Raw genomic sequence first — 21,668 nt, forward strand, 5'->3', positions numbered from 1 at the left:
CAACTCCGGAAGATGATCAAAGCAGCCAAACGTGAATACAGGGACAGGGTGGAGCAACAGTTTGACAACCCTCGGAGTATGTGGCAGGGACTAAACACAATCACAGGCTTTAGAGGGAAAACCTGCACACCGCAGACCATGGCCTCTCTGTGTGAGGATCTAAACGTATTCTACGCTAGATTCGACACAGCAAACACCATGAGACCGGACAGTGTGCGCACCGCGGATGACATCAGTGCGCACACTGTGTCTGAGGAGGATGTGCAGAAGAGCTTCAAGAAGGTGAACGCACGCAAAGCTACTGGTCCGGACGGGATTCCAGGCCACGTCCTCAAGTCATGCGCGGCTCAGCTGGCTGGAGTGTTCACGCACATCTTCAACCTTTCCCTCTCTCTGTCTGTAGTCCCAGCCTGCTTCAAAATGGCCACCATCGTCCCTGTACCCAAATCCTCCACCATCTCCTTATTGAATGACTGGCGACCTGTAGCCCTGACCCCCATCGTGAGCAGATGCTTCGAGAAGCTTGTCAGGGACTTCGTTTGCTCTGCACTACCCGACTCACTGGACCCTCTACAGTTTGCATACCGCCACAACAGGTCCACTAATGATGCCATAGCCCTGACACTACATACTGCCCTTTCACACCTGGAGAAGAGAGACACGTATGTGAGAATGCTGTTTGTAGATTACAGCTCAGCATTCAATACCATCGTTCCCTCGAAGCTTGACAGGAAACTGCAGGATCTAGGACTGAGCAGCTCCCTCTGCAGCCGGATCCTTAGCTTCCTGTCTGACAGACGTCAAGTGGTCAGACTGGGCAGCATCACCTCATCCCCCATCACACTAAACACTGGTGCTCCACAGGGGTGTGTACTGAGCCCTCTCCTGTATTCACTCTACACCTACGACTGCACGGCCACTAACAACTCCAACATTATTGTGAAGTTTGCGGACGACACTACAGTGGTGGGTCTTATCACCAACGGTGATGAGACGGCTTACAGGGAGGAGGTCAGCGCCCTGACCCACTGGTGTCAAGACAACCATCTCACCCTCAACGTCGCAAAGACAAAGGAGTTGATAGTGGACTTCCGGAGGTGCAGAGAAGTACACACCCCCATCACCATCAACGGCGCTGCTGTGGAGAGAGTGAGCAGCTTCCGGTTCCTTGGTGTACATCTGGCTGAGGATCTTACGTGGTCAGGACACATAAACAAAACAGTGAAGAAGGTGCAGCAGCGCCTCTTCTTTCTCAGGAGACTGAAAAGATTCAGCATGAGCCCCCGCATCCTCAGGACCTTCTATCACTGTGCCATTGAGAGCATCCTCACTGGATGCATCACCACCTGGTATGGCAACAGCACCGCTTACAACCGCAAAGCTCTCCAGTGAGTAGTGCGGTGCTCTGAACGGATAATTGGAGGTGAGCTTCCCTCCCTCCAGGACATCTACAGGAAGCGGTGCCTGAGGAAAGCGGGGAGGATCATCAAGGACTCCAGTCACCCCAGCCATAAACTGTTCAGACTACTTCCATCAGGAAGGAGGTTCTGCAGTATCCGGTCCCGTACCAGCAGACTAAGAGACAGCTTCTTCCATCAGGCCATCAGACTGCTGAACACGTCATAGACACCTCACCTCCACTACTGGAACTTCAACATTATGCACTCCATACTGTACAGTAATGCCACTGTTTTGCACAATATCCAACTACCAACCTCTGTATATTTTATATATTTTATTTTACTGTGTACTCTATTTAATTTGTAAAATATGTATATACACACACACATATATTCACACACGTAGAAAAACTTATTTAGTATATACATTCAGTAATGCATACACTCTTATATTGTACATATATATACATATAACATACTAACCGAATTAATCTGTGCTCGATTACTCTTGAACTGGATGTAAGTCCCAAAAAAACCTGAATTTTGGAACTGAAATTGAATTGTAGAACTGAAACTGAATGGTGAGAAGTGAATCTGAAATTATTCGAGAGCTAAATTTTTAAAGGATAAAATACGGTTTCAAAGCAAATGAATTCATTTTCAAAATATAAAATTTAATTTCAATTTAGTGATGATCATTTTCAAACCAATAAATTGAATTTCAAATTAGGCTAATTCATATTCAGTTTTTAAAAGCATTTATTCAAGTTACAATTCAGATTCAATCCGAGCAATTCAAATTTGAATTTAACTTATTCAAATTCAGTTTCTGATGGCACAGATTTCTGCCCATAGTTTTCTTTCTAGTCTTCCCATTTTAGGTTTTTGCTTAGTGTTGCATTGGTTTTGCCTTTTGTTCTGTACCCTCTAATCAACCACAATAAACGGCTTGCTTTCTGTCAAGAATCAAGTTTTCATTTTGCCTGTCTGCATTTGGGTCCTCCCTATATACAGTCAGTGGAAGCTGACTGTGGCAAAAGCTCTGAACTGCAGTAAAATTAAAAACATCATGCTCACAGTTTGGAAAAAACAAGGTGCTTAAACTTTTAACTTCTTTTAAATTAAAAAAAATGCATGCTATGAAGAAGTTTGGGTCTTATGAGGTTAAATTTGGCCATTCCACGAGTCCTTTTATAATTTCAGATCTGCTGTCAACATGACAGAGTTATGATGCCGATGTTATCTCAACCAACTAAATACCCACATGTGTTTACACTGCATCTAATGGACTGCAACAGCCAGAGGCTTCTGATATCAGCTGGTGCAGCTGTTTGTATGTGACAGCTGACATCAGTGGACTGACTCACAGACAGTTTGTGCAGTTGGTGATGTCACCATCAACACAACTAACTCAATGGCAAAGCAGCCCCTCGGAGCAATCTTGATTTCCACCATTTTCCTCTATATTTCTGCTGTTTCTGTGACCATCACATTGACTAGCAAAAAATTAAACCATTGCCTTCAACTGTATGGGATTTTGGGAGATTAGCCTGGGCACATGTAAAGTTGGTGTATTGTATGTAAATTCAATGAGTCCGTTTTTTGTGATGATGAAATTTGCAGGACTGGGATCCAAGTGGATATGAAAATTATAATACCTTCTTCTACCCACAGTTTTCTGTGACAGCCTATACACTCACATGCTTTATTTACATAAACATTATGAGATTTTTTTTGTGATAAGTTGTAAATATCAATTCTCTTGTGAATATTTTTCCTCTACATTTAAACATGCATATTTTTATTGTGTCTCTGTTTGATATATGGTTTAATAAGTCAATTTTCATTGCTGTTGTAATGTTTTTTTTGTGTTGTTATTATTATCATTAACCTTATTATCATAAGGGCCAGGGTTTTGGGGAATTTCACACTCATACTCCTTGGCCACCATCTTCACTACTCTGCAATTACTTTTACACTTTCCAGGGTGATTTTGGATAAGTCATACATACCTAGAGCTAGATTTCTACTAAGGAACGAAACATGACATGGAATGACATGATACAGTATGATGATACACCTTGTGGCTGTGGCTGAGGAGTTAAAGTGTTATATTAGACAAGGTGCTTAGGTGTAGAAAAAAACACTTGTATAAATACATGTGTGATTGTGTGTACATGTGTGCATGAGGCTTGTAGTTCAAAAAGGTTTGAGTGGCCTGGTAACATGGAAAAGCACTATGTGTACCAGTCCACTTACTAATATGAAGCTATACATATGCTCCATGGTATTTTGAGCTAAATTAAATGTCAACAAGCAAACATGGAAGTGCTGATGTTTAACAAGTAAAGTGTTTGCTATCTTAGTTTAGTGTGTCAGCATGCTAAAATGTGCAAATTTGTGTTAACTAAAAAGTAGAGCTAAGGAGAGCCATTTTGCACATCTCATATGATTCAAATTTAGGTATTATTGCAGTGGAATACTAAAAAAAGCAAAATTTGTCACAAGTTTTTATATGATTCCCATTTTGACTTAGTCTAAAACTAGGTCTTACTAGGGATGGGTATTGTTTAGGTTTTATCCGATACCAGTACCAAACTGGTACTTTTGAAACGGTGCCAGTGCTTAAACGGTGCTCGAACCGGTGCTTAAAGAATGGAGAACATAAAATTGGTCCAAAAACCTCTCATGTTCAGCTGTTTTTTTTGTAAAAAGATAACAATGTTAGCCTTTTCTGCAGCTATAGGGGATTTATGGTATCACTCTTGCCTGGAAGCAGTGCTTAATCAGTGGAAAAAACACAAACTTTGTCCAAAAACCTCTCATGTTTAACTGTTTTCCACTTTTTCTTTGGTCATTTTAGCCTTTTTGGCCAGGGTGAAGGGAGCATCTGCCATCAAACAAGAAGACAGCCACTATAACTACGACAGTGTTTGCTAGTTCACCTTACATGCTTTAATTTAATAACGTGGTTAGCTTACACACGAACAACATTAAGCTACAGAGAAGAACGGCTGCTGCTGCCATCATCATCCGTCATCATTTCTGCTACACTGGCAGGGCTAGGGGCCAGGCCTCTCCTCTTCGGGTTTTTGGGGGATGTTGCTAACTCTGGGTCCGATAACAGGCAACCCACCCGCAGTAGATGTGCACGGTGTGAAGTCTTGCAGCAAGCTATCAAATACGGCGCATTTCTTGGCTTTTAACAAAATGCTATACGTCGCCAGGTGTTTCATCAGATTTGAGGAGTTACCTCCTTTGCACAGTATCACCTTAAAGCACTTGTTGCAGGGTGCTGAGTTTGCATCTTTTGCTGTGAAGTACAGCCAGAATTTCACCGCTTCGCCTTGGGCATTTTTAATCTGTAGCTCTGCTCTAAAAGAATGTACGTACCTGGGCCCGCCTACTATCCTTGGAAAGGTAAAATGATTGGCTAGAATCCAAAGTGTATGACATCTCAGGAAAAAAAAAGCACAGAAATAAAGCACCGAAATGTGCGCTGCTTTTCGGTCTGGTTACTACCGTTTATGTCAGAACCCGGTACCCATCCCTAGGCCTTACTAATAGATTTTTTTTTAGATCACTGAAACCATCCTATTATCCCATTAAATACAGTGTCAACACCAAACTCTCTTGGTCTGCTTTTGGTGATTAAATGAAACTGACTTTTCTTTACTGTATTTTTCAGACTATAAGGTACACTTAAAATCCTTTAATTTTCTCAAAAATCAAAAATTGTCAAAAAGTGCGCCTTATAATCAGATGCGCCTTATGTATGAATTCTGGTTGTGCTTACTGACCTCGAGGCGATTTTATGTGGCACACGGTGCTCAAAAATCTGTCAAAAAATGTTTTAGTACGACTTTGGTAAGCTATGAAGCCGCACCGCTTGATGAATTGCCTGAGCATTACAGCTACCATATTCAGGAGCCTTGCGGAGGACTATGGGCTCTCTGTCCACTTCAGGTCCCAAACTCGAACGAACACTGTGGCATCACTGAGAGTTAAAAACTGTCTTCTTTCATCTGTACTGAAATGATCAGCGTTGCTGCTTTACCAGGTGTAACAATTAAGTTTAACATCCAGGCATCCATGAAAACAGGATTTATTAAATCTAACAGAGTTAGAAGTTAGCAGGAAGTTAGCTCACTAGTTTCCACCTAAACATGATATAGCATGTTCTGACTGAGAGATTTCTGAAAAAATTAAAACGTACAGCTCTGCTATCACTTCCAACATAAAGGAAGACAGAAAACTAAACAGCAGTGACATTTGCAGGATTACTGAAGTTGGGCTAGCTGGTATATAATGATTTGCTACGTGATTGCTAGTGTTACAGGCCTTTGATGGGGTCTGTTTTTAAACTGTTTTTTAACAGAAAAGCAGAGACAGAAGACATCAGTTGCGTTTGGTCTGCAGGCTCTTCCTCGTCTGGTTTATTAATAGAATTTAACAACGTCCTTTTCTTTTCATTTAGACACACACATTTCTCTTTTAACAACACAAACATTCAATTAGGTCCATAGCTCAAACCCTTTTGGTTACCTTGCACTCTCGCAAGAATAAACTTACAAAATAATCATTGTATGAGTGTCCTTATTTACAATAAATCTGTAACCAATTCTACTGCATTTCAGCATCAAAAACATTTCTGTGCAGCACCACTAACACTGCAATTAACCCGCTTATATACCATTATACATTCCTTATACTTTAACAGATTCAAACAATATATTACATTTGTAACCAATAAACAAAAATATTCTTCCATTGCTCACAAACAGTTCACAATCATCCACAAACAGTATACATCAGATTATTTACATTTGACACATAAGAACTGGGTAGGTCCTAATCAACTGTAACTTCCAATAATGTCAGGATAAAAGAAGCGTCTTAAGAGCTGCGTTTGTCACAAAATAAAACAGGTAATAAGACCAGCTGCCTATTTAGACTACGAGTGAAATGGCGGCTTCCATTACAAATGGCGGTATAGTTAGCTTTCTCTCAATCGGTGAAAACACACTCTCTCACAATATTCGCGGTCTTTACACTAAGACAGAAAAAGGTTTCTTTGGTTTATATGTACATTGCAGTGAGCAAACTTGAACCACTAACCTGTTTTTTAACAGAAAAGCAGAGACAGGAGACATCAGTTGCGTTTGGTCTGCAGGCTCTTCCTCGTCTGAGGCAGAGACGCGTTGCAAAGGCATATCGCACTCACCACTATCTCCCCCTTGTGGCAATGCCACGCAATTACATTGTCCAAAACTCTAAATGAAAAGTCCAATACCACCATAAAATCAGGTCTTTTACATCAAAAACAATTCACAAAAAAATTACAATTGTGACCATACACTTGTGGGCGTCACACTAGCAACTCAGGTATGCTAGTATAACATAAACATAGTGAAGCTAGGGGATGAATGCTAACTTTTTTTTTCACTCAATAAAAGTTAACGTGAGGGTTTCTGATGGTTAGGGACAAATGCAATCGCATGTTGGGATGCTGTAAACGGACCAAACTTCAGTCAGGAGAACAAGTGAGATAATCTATCCACAATGCGAGGTTAGTCATTAATATACTGCAACAACACAGGAATGGAGCAGCTGCAAGAGAATTCAACATTAATGAATCAATGCTACGGAAGTGGAGGAAGCAGGAAGAATGAGTTGAGTGAAGTTTGACTTATCTGACTGTTTTGTTTCGCTTAATGCGCCTTATAATCCGGTGCGCCTTATTTATGAAAACAGCCCCGTTCATCGACAATGCGTTTTATAATCCGGTGCCTCTTATGGTCCGAAAAATACAGTAGCTTTTTGCTTTCTTTTTCCTCTCTTTTTCTTTCTAAACTGTGATCTCACTATCTTATATAAATATATTCATTTTATTACTTAGTTATATTTTACTTTCTCATAGGCAACACAAAGTATTGTCTAACCATTGGAAGTGTGTTAATCTAAAAATTAATGATAGTGTTATGTTTTCTGCTGACACTAATGTGCATTAACTATTCTGTAATTACAACAGTACATATTTTTTTCCTTACACCTATTACAGCTTTTGATCAGTTTTCTCCCTTCTTTTATCTTTGCTTAAAACTTGTAACTGTATAGATCCGTGCAGACACCCTGCCATTATCTTTGTTTAATTTCTTATTGTTTTCATTTTTTTTTTAGATCTTATTATTTAATTTCTCATAACTACTTAAACTCATGTCAACATAATGAAAAATTATTGAATCATCATCACTCCCATATTTGTCATATTTCTGCCCACTGCTGCTACTGTGATCATTTGTTTATTCTGTATTGATGGTTTGAATTTTTTATTGCCTAGAATTGCATTCCCTTTCACCACATTTTTCATTTACAGACACACGCATACGCTTTTACACACACACACACACACACACACACACACACACACACACACACACACACACACACACACACACAAGCATACATATTTCTAAATTAAAGTAACTCAACTCTATCTGTCTTGTTGTGTTGTTTAAAGAAAAAAATATTATTTTTATGGCACATGGACAGCAGAGCAAATGGCCTTTATTTCTTTTATTGCCAGCTACCACAAATAAATCATCCAGCAACCAAACTGCACAGTGATCTGCAGGCTCCAGAATCTTGGTTTGCTGCAGTCTAGACTTCCATTTCTTGGGGTGAAGTTGATAAGTGGTGTGTGGAAAACTAAAAGTTTTCAAAGAGCGCTGGAGTCTCTGCTGGACAAAGAAACTGGCTCTAAGTGGCTAGCTCTCCCATCCATGCTACTTTCCAGTGATAGCTAGTAAAAAGCCTTAATCTTATCTTTATCTTTAAACATGACGTGGCGTGCAAAAAAATGTGGCTTGTATAGTTCTGCTTACTCTCTATGGAAAAACGAGAGGACAGGATACTATAGTCAAAGACTTACCTCTTGAGGTATAAAGTAGTAAAAAAAGTTGTTATGTCGTTAGCTAGTTAGCCTGCTATCTTCAGTTACTTCAACCTCCACAAAACAAGAAGGCAGGCCAAAACACTAAAGCATTAGAAAGAAGCTCCACATTTGAACGGGTCCTAGTTGCTAAGTCCAACTTAGCAGCCTTTGGTTTGCAGCCTTCTTATCCTCACAAAGGTAAGTGCTTCTATTTGTGTTTTTGTTGCGATCCAGTATATTGTGTCTATGCTTTGGTTTTGGGTAAGTCAGTGTTTGAGTGCTTGGCACTATGACTGACAATGCACTGAGGGCATTTGTATGCTTCTTTTGTGCTTTTCGTCTTGTTATTAGGGTTGAGTTTCTGTTTATCTTGGCAGTTGAATTTTGATATATTCAGTGCAGTGAAAACAATTTTTCTTCACATATTTAGCTAAACAAAACATTTCAAACAAAACAAGGGCCCCTTGTGACATCACGCTGCAACCTTATTTTTTTATTTCATTTTTTTCAGAGATGATCCCCTTGCCTTTTTTTTTCAGCCAGTGTTTGTGTGCTTAAAAACACAACTCCCAATTCACCACTGATGTTTTATAGCTTTTCATGTTTGGTCTCTGAGACCTCTGATTTGCCTTATGATGATGCGGTGCGTATGGAAAAGCCAATGTAAAAGCTTTAATAGTAAAGTGCCCATGTTTAAGGCATACTGTAAGCCTAATGAGACATTTGCATCATGTGAGGATTTTGCACGCAAATGAGGCCCTTCCCACATTTGCCTCATGCAATGCATTTTATACAAATGGTTTCTATTAAAAATGCTAAAATGGTCACTGTAATGAGTCTTATGAGACACGCACTGCATATAAAACATAAATAATTGCCATTATTTTTTTGTGTTTCATGTTCATTTCCCATGTTTCCATATCTGTTTAGGAAGGAGTTAGCGTTTGACTTCTATGGATGCTACTTGCTGCATAAGTTTGTGAAAATATTTTTGTCATTGGCATTGTTTTTCTGAGGGGATATAATTGTCTCCTGGTCTCTTCACCCTCTCTGCACCCTTGAGAAGGCTGTAGGAAATGTAAATGTAAATCAGCGTAATCTTGTATGCAGCACATTCACATAATTATTTCTCTGTAATACTGCCTTCATGGATACTCAGAGCTTTTTTTGACACATGGGGGAGGCCATCATACTCACATTTTCCCTACAGAAACATTGGAAAAATTTCACTCAGAGCAGCACATTGACTGCAACAGCTTATTTACTGCTTCGGCTCTGACACTTTTGAACCAGTGTACTGACATTCATCTTTGGTTTTTCACTTTTGTGTGCTTTATAGTATCGCTGCTGGACCTGCTTTACAAATCTTAAATGGACGGTTATTTCATCTCTTGCCTGTATAGTGCTGTATGTACACACACGCTGTATGCTTTCCCAGCTTTTTTTGATAGACGTATATTTGGCTGGTTGTTGCATTTATCCTTGCACATATGTATGTCGTAAATACAACACTTTACACACTTCATCTTGAATGCCAAAGGTTTAAACATTTAACTTTAGGATGGCTTTGAGCACAATGACGCCTGCAGCACCTCGCTTGGGTAAGTGGCCATTTGATACTTTTGCAAACATGATTTATTTTTTTTTTTAATTTGTTTTCACTCGTGTTCAGGCTTGCTGATGTACCTAATCTATGTAGTCATGCCTGAGTGTTAAACATTTCACCTGTAGTTGGTGGAGCATTCTTTTAGGTGGTGGAGGTATGACTTTTGTTCTCTGAAAGAGTTATATTGACAAAGTGGCTTTGGGGACTGTAGTTCTGGAATCATTTAGTAATATATTCATATTATTTTACTGTGCAATTGACTTGACTACATAAACTCAGCACCTCAATCGAACTATCGTCACAGACAAGGTAATCTTCATATTTTTTCCCCTTATACTTCATATTCAATTTGCTCAATGCTCCAATTGAAAATGTTGCTTTAGGAAGTATTTGTCATCTGATATTAGCTGCCATGTGGAGTTTGCAGTGTGATGTTTGAAACAGCAGATACAAAGATATAACTTGATATCCAGAGTAACTGTGCATCTCACACTTTTGTTAATCTGCATGAGCTGATGTCATGGATTTGCTTTGTGTTTTGAATGCTTACAGCTTTAAGGCTGATGACACTGCTTTGCTTGCTTTTACGCTTTGCTTCGTGCTAAATTCTGCTGCTGTCGTATTTTTCACGATGTGTGTAGTGGTTTTTAATTTTGGGGTTATTTGATGTTGTGGTTGAGCTTAATAATCCTTTGTTTGTTGTTTGGATTGTTCTGGTTGTGACTGGACTTGTGTTTTGATAGTGCAGTGTGTTTGTATGAATATTCTTGTGTGAGTGTTAAGTACATATTTCCCCTGTGGTTGTTTCTAAGAGTGTTTATGTGTTCACTCAGCGGTTGCCTGTTGATTTCTGTTTCATATAAATTTTAAGGAATGGTAACATTGTTGATAATCTTTCAAACAGCTCATTCACATAAATGCTTCCTATAACACAGTCTTCTCTGAAAGTGAATACATGACTTATCGTATTAAACATGATAGGTTTTCATGTTTCCACATGCCTTTCCCAAGTTTCCATTCAACCAGCTATTAAACATGGCTTCAGGTGGTGAATGCTGGCTTTGCTGTTTTCTCTGTATTTCTGTTCCATTTTACAACAAAAATCTGAGCCATGACATTAAAATCACCTGCCTGATATTGAGTAGATCCCCCTTATGTTGCTAGAACACCCCTGACCTGCTGAGGCATGGACAAGAGGATCCTTGCGGCTGTGCTGTGTTGTCTGTCATTAGGCCAATTGCACAGCATCCTTTGGGTCTCATCGGTTGCACAACGAGGCCTCTGTGGATCGGCTTGTTCCTGCACATCCCACCGATGCTTGATTGTACTGGGATCTGGGGAGTTTGGATGCTGGCTCAATACGTTGGGCTGTTTGTTGCATTCTTTGAGCAGTTTTGTGTGGTGTAACGCATTGTCATGCTGGGGGAGGCCACTGCCGTTGTGGATTGCCGTTGCTATGGAGCTGTGTGTTTAAGTAGGTTGAATGTGTCAAAATAACATCCACATAAATGTTGTGACCAGGATATTATTGCACTGTAAGAGATGTATTGAGATTGCTGATGTTATTCCACCCAACCATCAGTAGTTTCACAATGAGACTGAAGTAAAATTGAAGCACCAACGTTGACATTTGTTGACATAGAGCAGGATTCCATGAGACGCACATGAACAGCAACCAACCCTGAAAACGACTCAGGCAAATAGATATTTAGATATATACAAATTTGTATGAAAAAAAAGTAACACGTGTACTCTCTTTCCTCACCCCCGTCCATAGCTGGGAGTTAACCACACCCTCAGTTGCAGAGGAGGATCCCGCTTCAGTTCCCGTTTCTTTGGTTTGCTTCCAGAGATAATGAACTCACCTGTTGGTAATTGTCTGATTTGCAGTCTGCTGTTTAATAGAATAGAATAGAATAGAATAGAATAGCCTTTATTGTCATTGTACAGAGTACAACGAAATTGGAGTGCCACTCCCTTGGTGCAAGTTTCAATAATAAATATAAATGTAAAATATAAAAAGTACAAAAAAAACAATCGTAAGTACTCAAACAATAGTATGTACAATATATACAGAATAGCAGCATTAATATAATGACAGTGACGGTATGGAATAGGTTCAATTGTTTTTGTGCTTATTTACTACGGTGATAGCTCTGGGAAAGAAGCTATCCCTGAATCTGTTTGTCCTGGTTTTATGTGACCTGTACCGTCGGCCTGACGGTAATAGTTCAAACAGTTGGTTGCTGGGGTGAGAGTGGTCCTTGATGATATTGCCAGCTCTGCTGAGGTACCGAGAGTTTGCAGTGACCTCCAGGCTGGGCAGAGAGCAGCCAGTGATCTTCTGGGCTGTGTTGATGACCCTCTGCAGTACTTTCCTGTCTGCAGCTGAGCACCCTGCATACCATGTTGTTATGCCGTACGTTAGGATGCTCTCTATGGTGGCTCTGTAAAATGTCACCAGCAGCCTCTCCTCCAGGTTGTTCCTCCTGAGCACTCTCAGAAAGTGGAGACGCTGCTGGGCCTTTTTAACCACCGCTGTAGTATTTGCAGTCCAGGAGAGGTCATCAGATATCTGCACGCCCAGAAACCTCATGGAGTGTACCCTCTCCACACAGCTCCCGTGAATGTAAAGTGGGGCCGGGTCTGCTCTGCCCTTCCTGAAGTCCAAGATAAGTTCTTTAGTTTTCGTGGTGTTCAGTTGGAGGTTGTTAACTGAACACCACTCAGTCAGTTTGTTGACCTCATCTCTGTAGTCCGACTCATCCCCCCTTGAGATGAGTCCAACCACTGTGGTGTCATCCGCGAACTTTATGATGGTGTTTGAGAGATGGGTAGGGGAGCAGTCGGATGTGTAGAGCGTAAACAGGAGGGGACTCAAAACACATCCTTGTGGAGACCCGGTGCTGAGTGTGATGGTGCTGGACCGGTGGGGGCCGAGTCTGACAGACTGTGGTCTATTTGTCAGGAAGTCCTTGATCCAGAGGCAGATGGGGGTGGAGAGTCCCAGGTGAGACAGTTTCTGGACCAGGATCTCCGGGATGATATGATTGAATGCTGAGCTGAAGTCCAGAAAGAGCATTCTCACATAGCTTCCTCGGTGCTCCAGGTGACTCAGCGCAGTGTGGAGCGCTATGGTGATAGCGTCCTCGGTGGAACGATTTGTCCTGTAGGCAAATTGGTGGGGGTCCAGAGTGGGAGGCAGACCGGCCCTGATGTGCTGACAGACCAGTCTCTCAAAGCACTTCATCACTACAGGCGTAAGTGCAACAGGCCTGTAGTCATTTGGGCTGGCCACAGCTGTCTTCTTGGCGATGGGGATGATGGTGGAGGTTTTGAGGCAGGGCGGGACGGTGTTTGATGACAAGGAAAGGTTGAAGATTTTAGTGAAGACTCCGGTCAGTTCGTCAGCACATGCTCTGAGAACCTTTCCATGTATTCCATCAGGACCTGCCGCCTTCCTGGGATTCACTGACCTTAGAACACACCTCACTTGGTGCTCCCTAAGTGTTAGTGGGGGCGGGTGGAAGTGGTGTGGCAGCTGAGGGCTTGGTCATCTCAAAGCGGGCGAAGAAATGGTTTAGATCCTCAGCCAGTGAGGCATCAGTCCTAGATGTTGCCTGGTTATTGCTTCTGTAGTTGGTAATGTGATTGATCCCCTGCCACATTTTTCTGGGGTCGTTGTCAGCAAAGTGATCTTCAATCCTCCTCCTATAGGCAGCCTTAGCTTTCCTGATGCCTCTACTCAGGTCTGCCCTGGCCGCCCTATACGCAGCCCTGTCCCCTGACTTGAAGGCAGTGTTGCGGCTTTTTAGGAGGGATTGCACTTCGCTATTCATCCAGGGTTTTTGATTTGGAAACACCCTGACCCTTTTGTTGACGGTGACATTGTCAACACAGTTCCTGATGTACGAGAGTACAGTGTCCATGTACTCCTGGAGGTTGTGGCTGGAGAATAAATCCCATACAGTTGTTGAGAAGCAGTCCTGCAGTTGAGAGAGGGCTCCTTCAGGCCAGGTTTTTATTGTCTTTGTCTGGGGCTTTGTTTTTCTCAGCAGGGGGGTGTAGGTGGGGGTGAGGGACATGCAGAGGTGGTCAGATCCAGCCAGGTGGGGGAGGGGTGTCGCTCTGAAAGCATGCCTGATGTTTGAATAGACATGGTCCAAAGTGTGTTCTCCTCTCGTAGCAAAGTCCACGAACTGGACAAATTTAGGAAGCACAGTCTTTAGGCACGCTTTGTTAAAGTCGCCGGCGACAATAAAAACCCCATCGGGGTGGGCAAGCTGTTGTTTGTTTATGGTGTTGAGCAAGAGGCTGAGAGCCGTGCTAACGTTAGCATCCGGCGGTATATAAACAGCTATCACAATAACTACTGTAAACTCCCTCGGGATGTAAAAAGGTCTGCACGAGACTGCCAGAACCTCCAAATCAGGAGAACAGTGTGTGTGAATGATCCTGCTGTTACAACACCACTCGTTATGCACGTAAACACATAGCCCCCCTCCTCTGCTTTTACCTGAGTTGCTGTTTCTGTCATGCCGGTGTAGCGTGCGGCCTGCTAACTCGACTGCAGCGTCGGGAATCAGCGGGTGAAGCCACGTCTCCGTAATAAGAATAATGCTGCAGTTACGTGCAAAGCTTGTGTTGGCTATCTGTAGCTCCAATTCGTCAAGTTTGTGGGTGATGGATCTGGCGTTCGATAGGAAAAGGCTCGGAAGTGCTGGCCGGTGTGGATGTTTGCGTAGCCTAGCGTCTGAGCCCGACCGGCATCCCCTCTTCTGCTTTCTTTCCCTCCGTCGCCTTCTACGCTTGCTGGGCGGGCAGACCATCCACGGTGACCCTGGCGGTCTCGCTATCTCCACCAGGATGTTGTGTGTTCGCTGATTAAGATAAAGGAAAATCCTTCAGTTGTTGTTGGCGCCTTTGTGAGTATTTTTTGGAATTATCTGGTTTTTGTCTTCACCTCACCTGTGTTTCTTTGCTATGCAGGAATCCTGGTTGTGCCTGAGTGGGTTACTGAGAGCGAGAGCATTCCCCTGTGGAGAGATTATTCTGTGGACCTGTTTGTGCTTCAGTCCTGGACCCTGTTCATTAGTTCACTGTAAATAAACACACTGTCTCCGATCCCTCTGACTCCTGCACATTGAGTTCAATATGCACCATTGACTACGACGTTCTAATGTCCACAATTTAACTTTCACACCAAAATGGAACATCCGACTCTGTATGTTCCATGTATACAACCCATAATGCATTGTGTTGGTGACATCACAATCCCGAGCTCTGTACTTCTGTCTGTACGCCTCCTATATTTTACTGGGGTTTGCCCTAGGAGCAGAATGTTATATAGCAGAATATTGAGCTATATTGCGAGTATTTTAATGACTGTTACTGATGCTGATATTTACATCTGACATATCAGTTGATGTACTTTTTCTTTCAGAAACATGAAACATAAGCAGATTTGCATAACATTTGTTATGTGTAGGTATTTATCTACTAAGATAATATCATAATGCAGTTTTAAAATATTTTAGTTTTATTATTGCAAAAATGGAGTCCTTGTTTACACTCTGCTCAGATCAGCTGTGTTGTGTTTGTTGCACTGCCTTTTGGTGGAAAAACCATGCAAAATCTATGATCATAACATGGTTGATGGATGTTTCTTTACCTTTTAAATGTTTTATTTACTGTCCACTATAAATGCAGACACCAGTATATCTGAGAATTCCTAATATGTATATTGGTATAGCTAATAGCTAGCTAAAATATAGATTTCCTACAGATGCAGATATAACCAGGAAGATGTGAGTACTGTTTATACTGTGTATAACTTAAACACATAGATGACTTTACCAAATCAAACAACAAAGAATTTGACAGACAAAATAATAAGTAGTGAACACTTTTGAATATATTTTTCCCCCCATAAATGTAGGCCAGTCCTTTTCAGCCTCCTCAATAGAGCTACCACTATAATATCAGCTCCCAAATATCAGCTAAACTCTAAAGAGTAAATCCCATAAAATTATATACTCATAAATTTTAGCTTGAAACATTAATTTGTCAGGAACTCATAAAGATACAGTATAAGGTAATAGATTGCCTGGTTTTCATTACAGTTTGTGACATGTTGTGAGTCTTTAATAGTTACAGATATGACACATTTATACTACTCATGTTTTTCATGTTTGCTAATATTATACAAGCATTTATTCTACTTGTTCAGATGAACCCACGGCTGGAAATGGCACGATAACACCCAAGTGGGCCTTGTGTCCCGGGGAGCTGCAGGGGTGACACTGAGCAGATTCTGTGAGGCTCCAAAACGATACAGACTTACAACCACAGTGAAGTGCCCGAGCAAGGGGAAAGCAGAGGAAATCCTCTTTCTCCTTTTTCCCTAACACAGGACTGAGCTGGCAGTAGTACAAGGGTAGGATAAATGGAAGTACATCAGAGTGGAGGGATGAGATTACTCTGGTTGGGATTTGGATTGGGACTTTGAGGAAATGCTGAAGGTGGGAGTACAGAACTAAAGTTCTCACCTAAGCTACTGCATGCTGGAGGACCGAGGTTGGCTGAAGGATGAAAGAAAAGCCTGAAATATAGAAAGTTCCTATCTCTTTCTATGTAGTCTGTGTCGAGAAAAATGGTGAAAAGCATTAAAAGTGTTCCAGTGTGCATGTGCACGTGCAGTATCCAGTTAAGTTGCTACGATAAAGTGCTATATCTACACTGTATGAAAAAATATTAAAAGCAATTATTTGTGCCCAATTAGACATTTTGTTGGTTGCATTAGTTAGAATTCCCTTGCTGATACACACAATTAGAAACACTTTAGCAAACCATTTAGAGAGTGTGTGTCTGCGTGCGTGTTCAAATGAATACATCCTGGAATATTTCATAGAACAATTAAGCTGTCGTCTTAGCTTTCTGAGGTTTGGGTAGTTACAACAATAGCATGCCAGCCTCACTTTCTGACCTCACGACCCTGCTGTTGGTGCAGCGGAGATTAGCGAATGGTAAGCTTAACAATATTAAAAAGGCAACACTACAGCACTGTGCAGAATACTAACAGCAAGTCCTGTGCTACATTAGCACCCTCTCAAAGAGTGGGTATCATTAAATTTTTACAGCTCTTCAGCTTTTGTCTTGGCATTACAGCTTTTGTCATTTGAAGTAACAAAATACATCACAGAGCAGAATTTATGTGATGGGTTTTTTTTTGCTTTTGCTTTTTTGTACGCAACTTCTTTTAACCACATGCAAAGATCTGACCTTCTTCAGCAGCTACTGCAATAAGACTGCTTGTCATTTGTGTGTTTTGCTTAATGTTTTTTTATATGGTATCGATTTAGGGATTGTCTCCCTCCTGCTATGCTTAAAAACACAATTCAGCAAGATTCTTTTCACCTTAAATCAGCGGGTTGTTAAAAGTTGTTACAAAGACATCCTGTTGTCCACCCTCCTCTTTCCTTAATACGAAATGTTGTCTTGCCTGTTGTATTTGTAATCGCAAGTGCAATGCTCGGCTTGTCCTACTGTGATAAGACATTTTTTTTTGCGGCTTTGGTCTCTAATCTACAGTACTAAGAACTTCAAGCTGTGTCCTGAATTTTTGCAGGGAACATCATTTTACTCTAAGTATAAGAAGAGAATTACTACAACCGGCATGGTATTTACAAGGGAAATGTGCCTGACATTTCATTGAGTCTTGAGTCAGTTAAGAGCAAACGTTTCATTCGTTTACTTTTCCTCTTTTACACTCATGTGCTTTCTGCCGTCAGTAGGATGTGACAGTCTGTACAGACTGCGTAAAAGCAGACAGTCTGAAAAGTTATAAAGGGTAAATACTATGTCATCGCTCTACATTTCTTTAATTTAATTTTATGTTAACAAACAACAGAAAGCACGGCTATACACATAATACCATTAAACTCTATTGGAAACAATACCAATGTAGGGTGAAAAAATAAGGTTCTTGGAAGAATCCTTTCATTCAAGCTTAAAATCGGGGGTGTCCAAGTCAAGTTTGGGCCTGACCAGTGGAAAGTAGTTTAACTGCACATTTAATTCCCGAGATTATCTCAATATAAGAAAAAGAAGTACAATTTCAAAAGTACATTGCAATTTTCTCTACATGATAAAGAACTGCTGCTGTAGTTAATGAAAGAAATTTGTCAGCACAACTTTTAAATTGTAAGATATTATTATTATAACATATTAATGTGTAACTTCTGGTAACTTTTGTGGAATTATAAAGCAGACATTTTCGGTTAATTCACAGAATTGATAAAAATACAGGTTAAAGTCCAAAATGTATGCCCTCCTTCACATTTTCTAAAGTATTCAAATGGGCTGGGTTAGAGTCTTTGCTGATTTTTGCCCCTGCGTTTTATGTTTGACACTCCTGCTTTACGTGTTCTAAAACCTCAACTGTTTAGTAGGGAGCTATAAATAGTGAGGCGAGATTGTAGCCTTTATGAGAAAGCCAAAGTTAACGGCTGTCGTATTGTACCTTCATTTAATTTGCAGAACTGTAAACCAATGCATATTTATTAATTTACTCATTTGTGAACTCAGAATATTATTAGCTGTATGTCGGTGATGAATTTTCTAAGGGGAACAAAATGTTTTAAAATGATGGTGCTTTGATCTTTCAAGAGGGACCATTCGCAACTTGTCCCTCTCTTATCACTGTCCAGATTGCATTGCAAAAATTTGTAGAAACAGAGACAAAAAGGCGAAGAAAGTGGCACAGAGGTGGCCTCCTAATTACCGAGGAAAAATGGTTATTTCATGGCTGACTTTAAACATTTATAAGCTCTGTTCCTACTGTCAGCATGGGAGCGAGGAAACTACATTATGTAACAGCCTTGAAACGAACCTCATTCTTTTTCATGCTTAAGAGTTCGTAGATGCAATCAAATAAACACGGGGACTTTTACCATAACTTCTAGGAAAATAGGGCTTTGAGGAAGGATCTTGCAAGTGCATCAGGTGCCCATATAGTCATTAAGGATCCGTTTCCCTTTGGTCGTGAAAAACTCTCCATGAACCTAAAGTGGTCACGTTAAAAAAAGTAAACGACTGCATTTGAATTGTAGATACTTCTGATAAAGTAGAAAAATACCATGAATTATTTATTTCATCATGACAACGTTATAATTAAATGCATTAACACAAAATAGTCCTCTTTAATTATTCAACGCCAGTGTTTTTCGTGAAGGAATGTCATGTAGTTTGTTGAAAACGAGGAGGTTGCATGCATAACTGAGCAGCTGTATTTCCATAATAGGATCTAAACTGTATTCAGAGCAGTAGAAGGTTAAAAAAATACATAAGAGAGAGATGATGATTTGTGTGGGGCCTCCAAAAACATAATATCTACTGCATATCCAAATTATTTTTTGCCACCAAAATGCAAATATTTCAAAGAACCAGTCAAAAGTGGGAGCTCCAGGCTAAAGATTCTTGCGTCTGCTTTTGTAACAAGATAATTGTATTGTTTGGTATAGCCTTCAGTGTTATCCACATCATGGAAATATGCTTGTAGACAAACAGACACTTGTCTCTTTCAGTTTTACTCGTGCTTGGAATTATGCAAGGTGTTATTTTCAGTCTTGAAACATCCAGTTATTGAGTGATTACTTGACAATTATTGCACCCACAGTGAAGATATTCCCCATCAGATCCTGATGAATAGCTCTCCCTCTGAGAAGGCAGATGCCATTGAATCTCATCCCTTTCCCAAAGATTTTGGCTTAAATTATGAGACAATAAAATCAATTACCTACATCAGAACATTCAATCATTGGCCTAATTGTGGTTAATTTAATGCTTCAGTTGAAACCGATTCTATTTATTGTGCAGCTGTGAATTAATCAAATGTAACTGGCCTAAAGGAAGAAGCCACACGAAATGTGTGTTTGGGGTGAAAATAGCTAAGTTGTCTGTACAGTGAACAGACCATTAAACTTAGATTCAGCCTAAACTTTCCCAGTAAGCCACAAGCCTTTGAGAAGGGTTATGTCCTGAAGTCGAATCATGATTTCTCCAATTCGATTGAGTTGTTAAATCATTTATCCATATAATGTGAAATTTACCATCTGAGGCGCTAAAGTCTACATAGCAGTTTAGTTTAAGTTAGATGATCTAAGATATACGATCATGTGGGTGTCTGAATTAGGGCCGGTGTTGTGAGAAGTTGGTAACTCTAGTGCGTTAGAACTGGCGTCACCAGCACACAGCCACAGCATCTGTTACATAACTGTTACTGTAATCAGCTATAAGGTGTTTTACTGTACAGCTATTTAGATATTGTGTGCACTATTTGCTGCACATAAGAAAGGGAATTACATAAGAGCCCATGTTTATATCTCTCTGCTTGCCACTCATTAGTTGGTTCAAGCAGTGCAGCTTAGAAAACTTTGAAGGATTACTAGAGTGAAACACAGCAGCTATAAAAAAAAAACTTCTTAAGAACCTTAAAAAATAACTGCAAGCCCTCAGAGACAGAAGTGCCATATCATTTTTATGGGGAAAAAAGGGTGAATATTTAAAATCTTTGTTCTGAATGGCTGGATCAGATGCCTAGACCAGCGGTCCCCAACCCCCGGGCCTCGGACCGGTACCGGTCCGTGAGTCGTTTGGTACCGGGCCGCGAAAGTTGAGGCTCAGGTGTGAAATGTCTGGTTTTCAGGGTTTTTTATCGGTTTTCAGCGTTATTTTGTTATCGTTTTTATTGTTAACTCTGTTTTCCTGGGTCTTTTCACGTGTGTTATGAATAAATCTTCTTTTTTTCGGTACCGGTACTAGTTTTATTTTGTTGTATTTATCCGCGACACCTTAAAGGCCGGTCCGTGAAAATATTGTCGGGCATAAACCGGTCCGTGGCGCAAAAAAGGTTGGAGACCGCTGTCCTAGACTATGAGAGGCATTCCTCCAACACACCTTAAAATGTTACAATCTGGATGATAGAGCACATGTAAAATGCAATCAACTTATGTTGTGGTAGTAGACCTTTTCTGGTGATATTACACTTACTTAGAGTAACTGTTGTCATGGTCGGCTGTGTGGCAGGCAGGAGTAGGACCCAAAATGCAGGACTCACAGGCACGAGGGAATAAACTCAAAAGGCAGCTTTATTGCTGAAGGGGCAGAACATAGGAAATACAAAACTAAACTGGGAAAACTACAAACTAAGAATTCACAGAGAGACACAGGGAGATCCACACACGGCATGAGGGTGAACAGACGTTAACGATGCGACACCGAGTAGGGGAAGACACAGACACTAAATACAAGAGGTGAACGGAGCAAAGAGGAAACAGCTGGGAGACACGGCTGACGTAGATTACACTGACGAGACAGGGAGAGCACAAAGCTGAACGCACTGACAAAGGACACAGACCTACAAAATAAGACAGGAAGCACACGCCAGACAGAGACAGACTCGTAAACAGGCATAATGACGTCATGGACAAACAGAGGGACATACGGGCAGAGAAGACTAAGCACAGGCAACCTAAACCAAACATAAGGGCAAGATAACAAAACCTAAACCAGAAATAATCATCATCAACATCATCAGATAACTAAAGAATCAGAATATAATTGTAATCAAAACAGTATCACCAGAAAATAACTAATCCATAATGCAAAATAAACCAAAACATAAGAAACTCAAAATACTGGGTCCAACGGACCCAGAACCGTGACAGTA

This window comes from Diplotaxodon limnothrissa, linkage group LG7 (assembly GCF_057381915.1).
Source record: "Diplotaxodon limnothrissa isolate DT_005_m linkage group LG7, D_limnothrissa_male_GT1.1, whole genome shotgun sequence".
Taxonomy (NCBI): Eukaryota; Metazoa; Chordata; class Actinopteri; order Cichliformes; family Cichlidae; genus Diplotaxodon; species Diplotaxodon limnothrissa.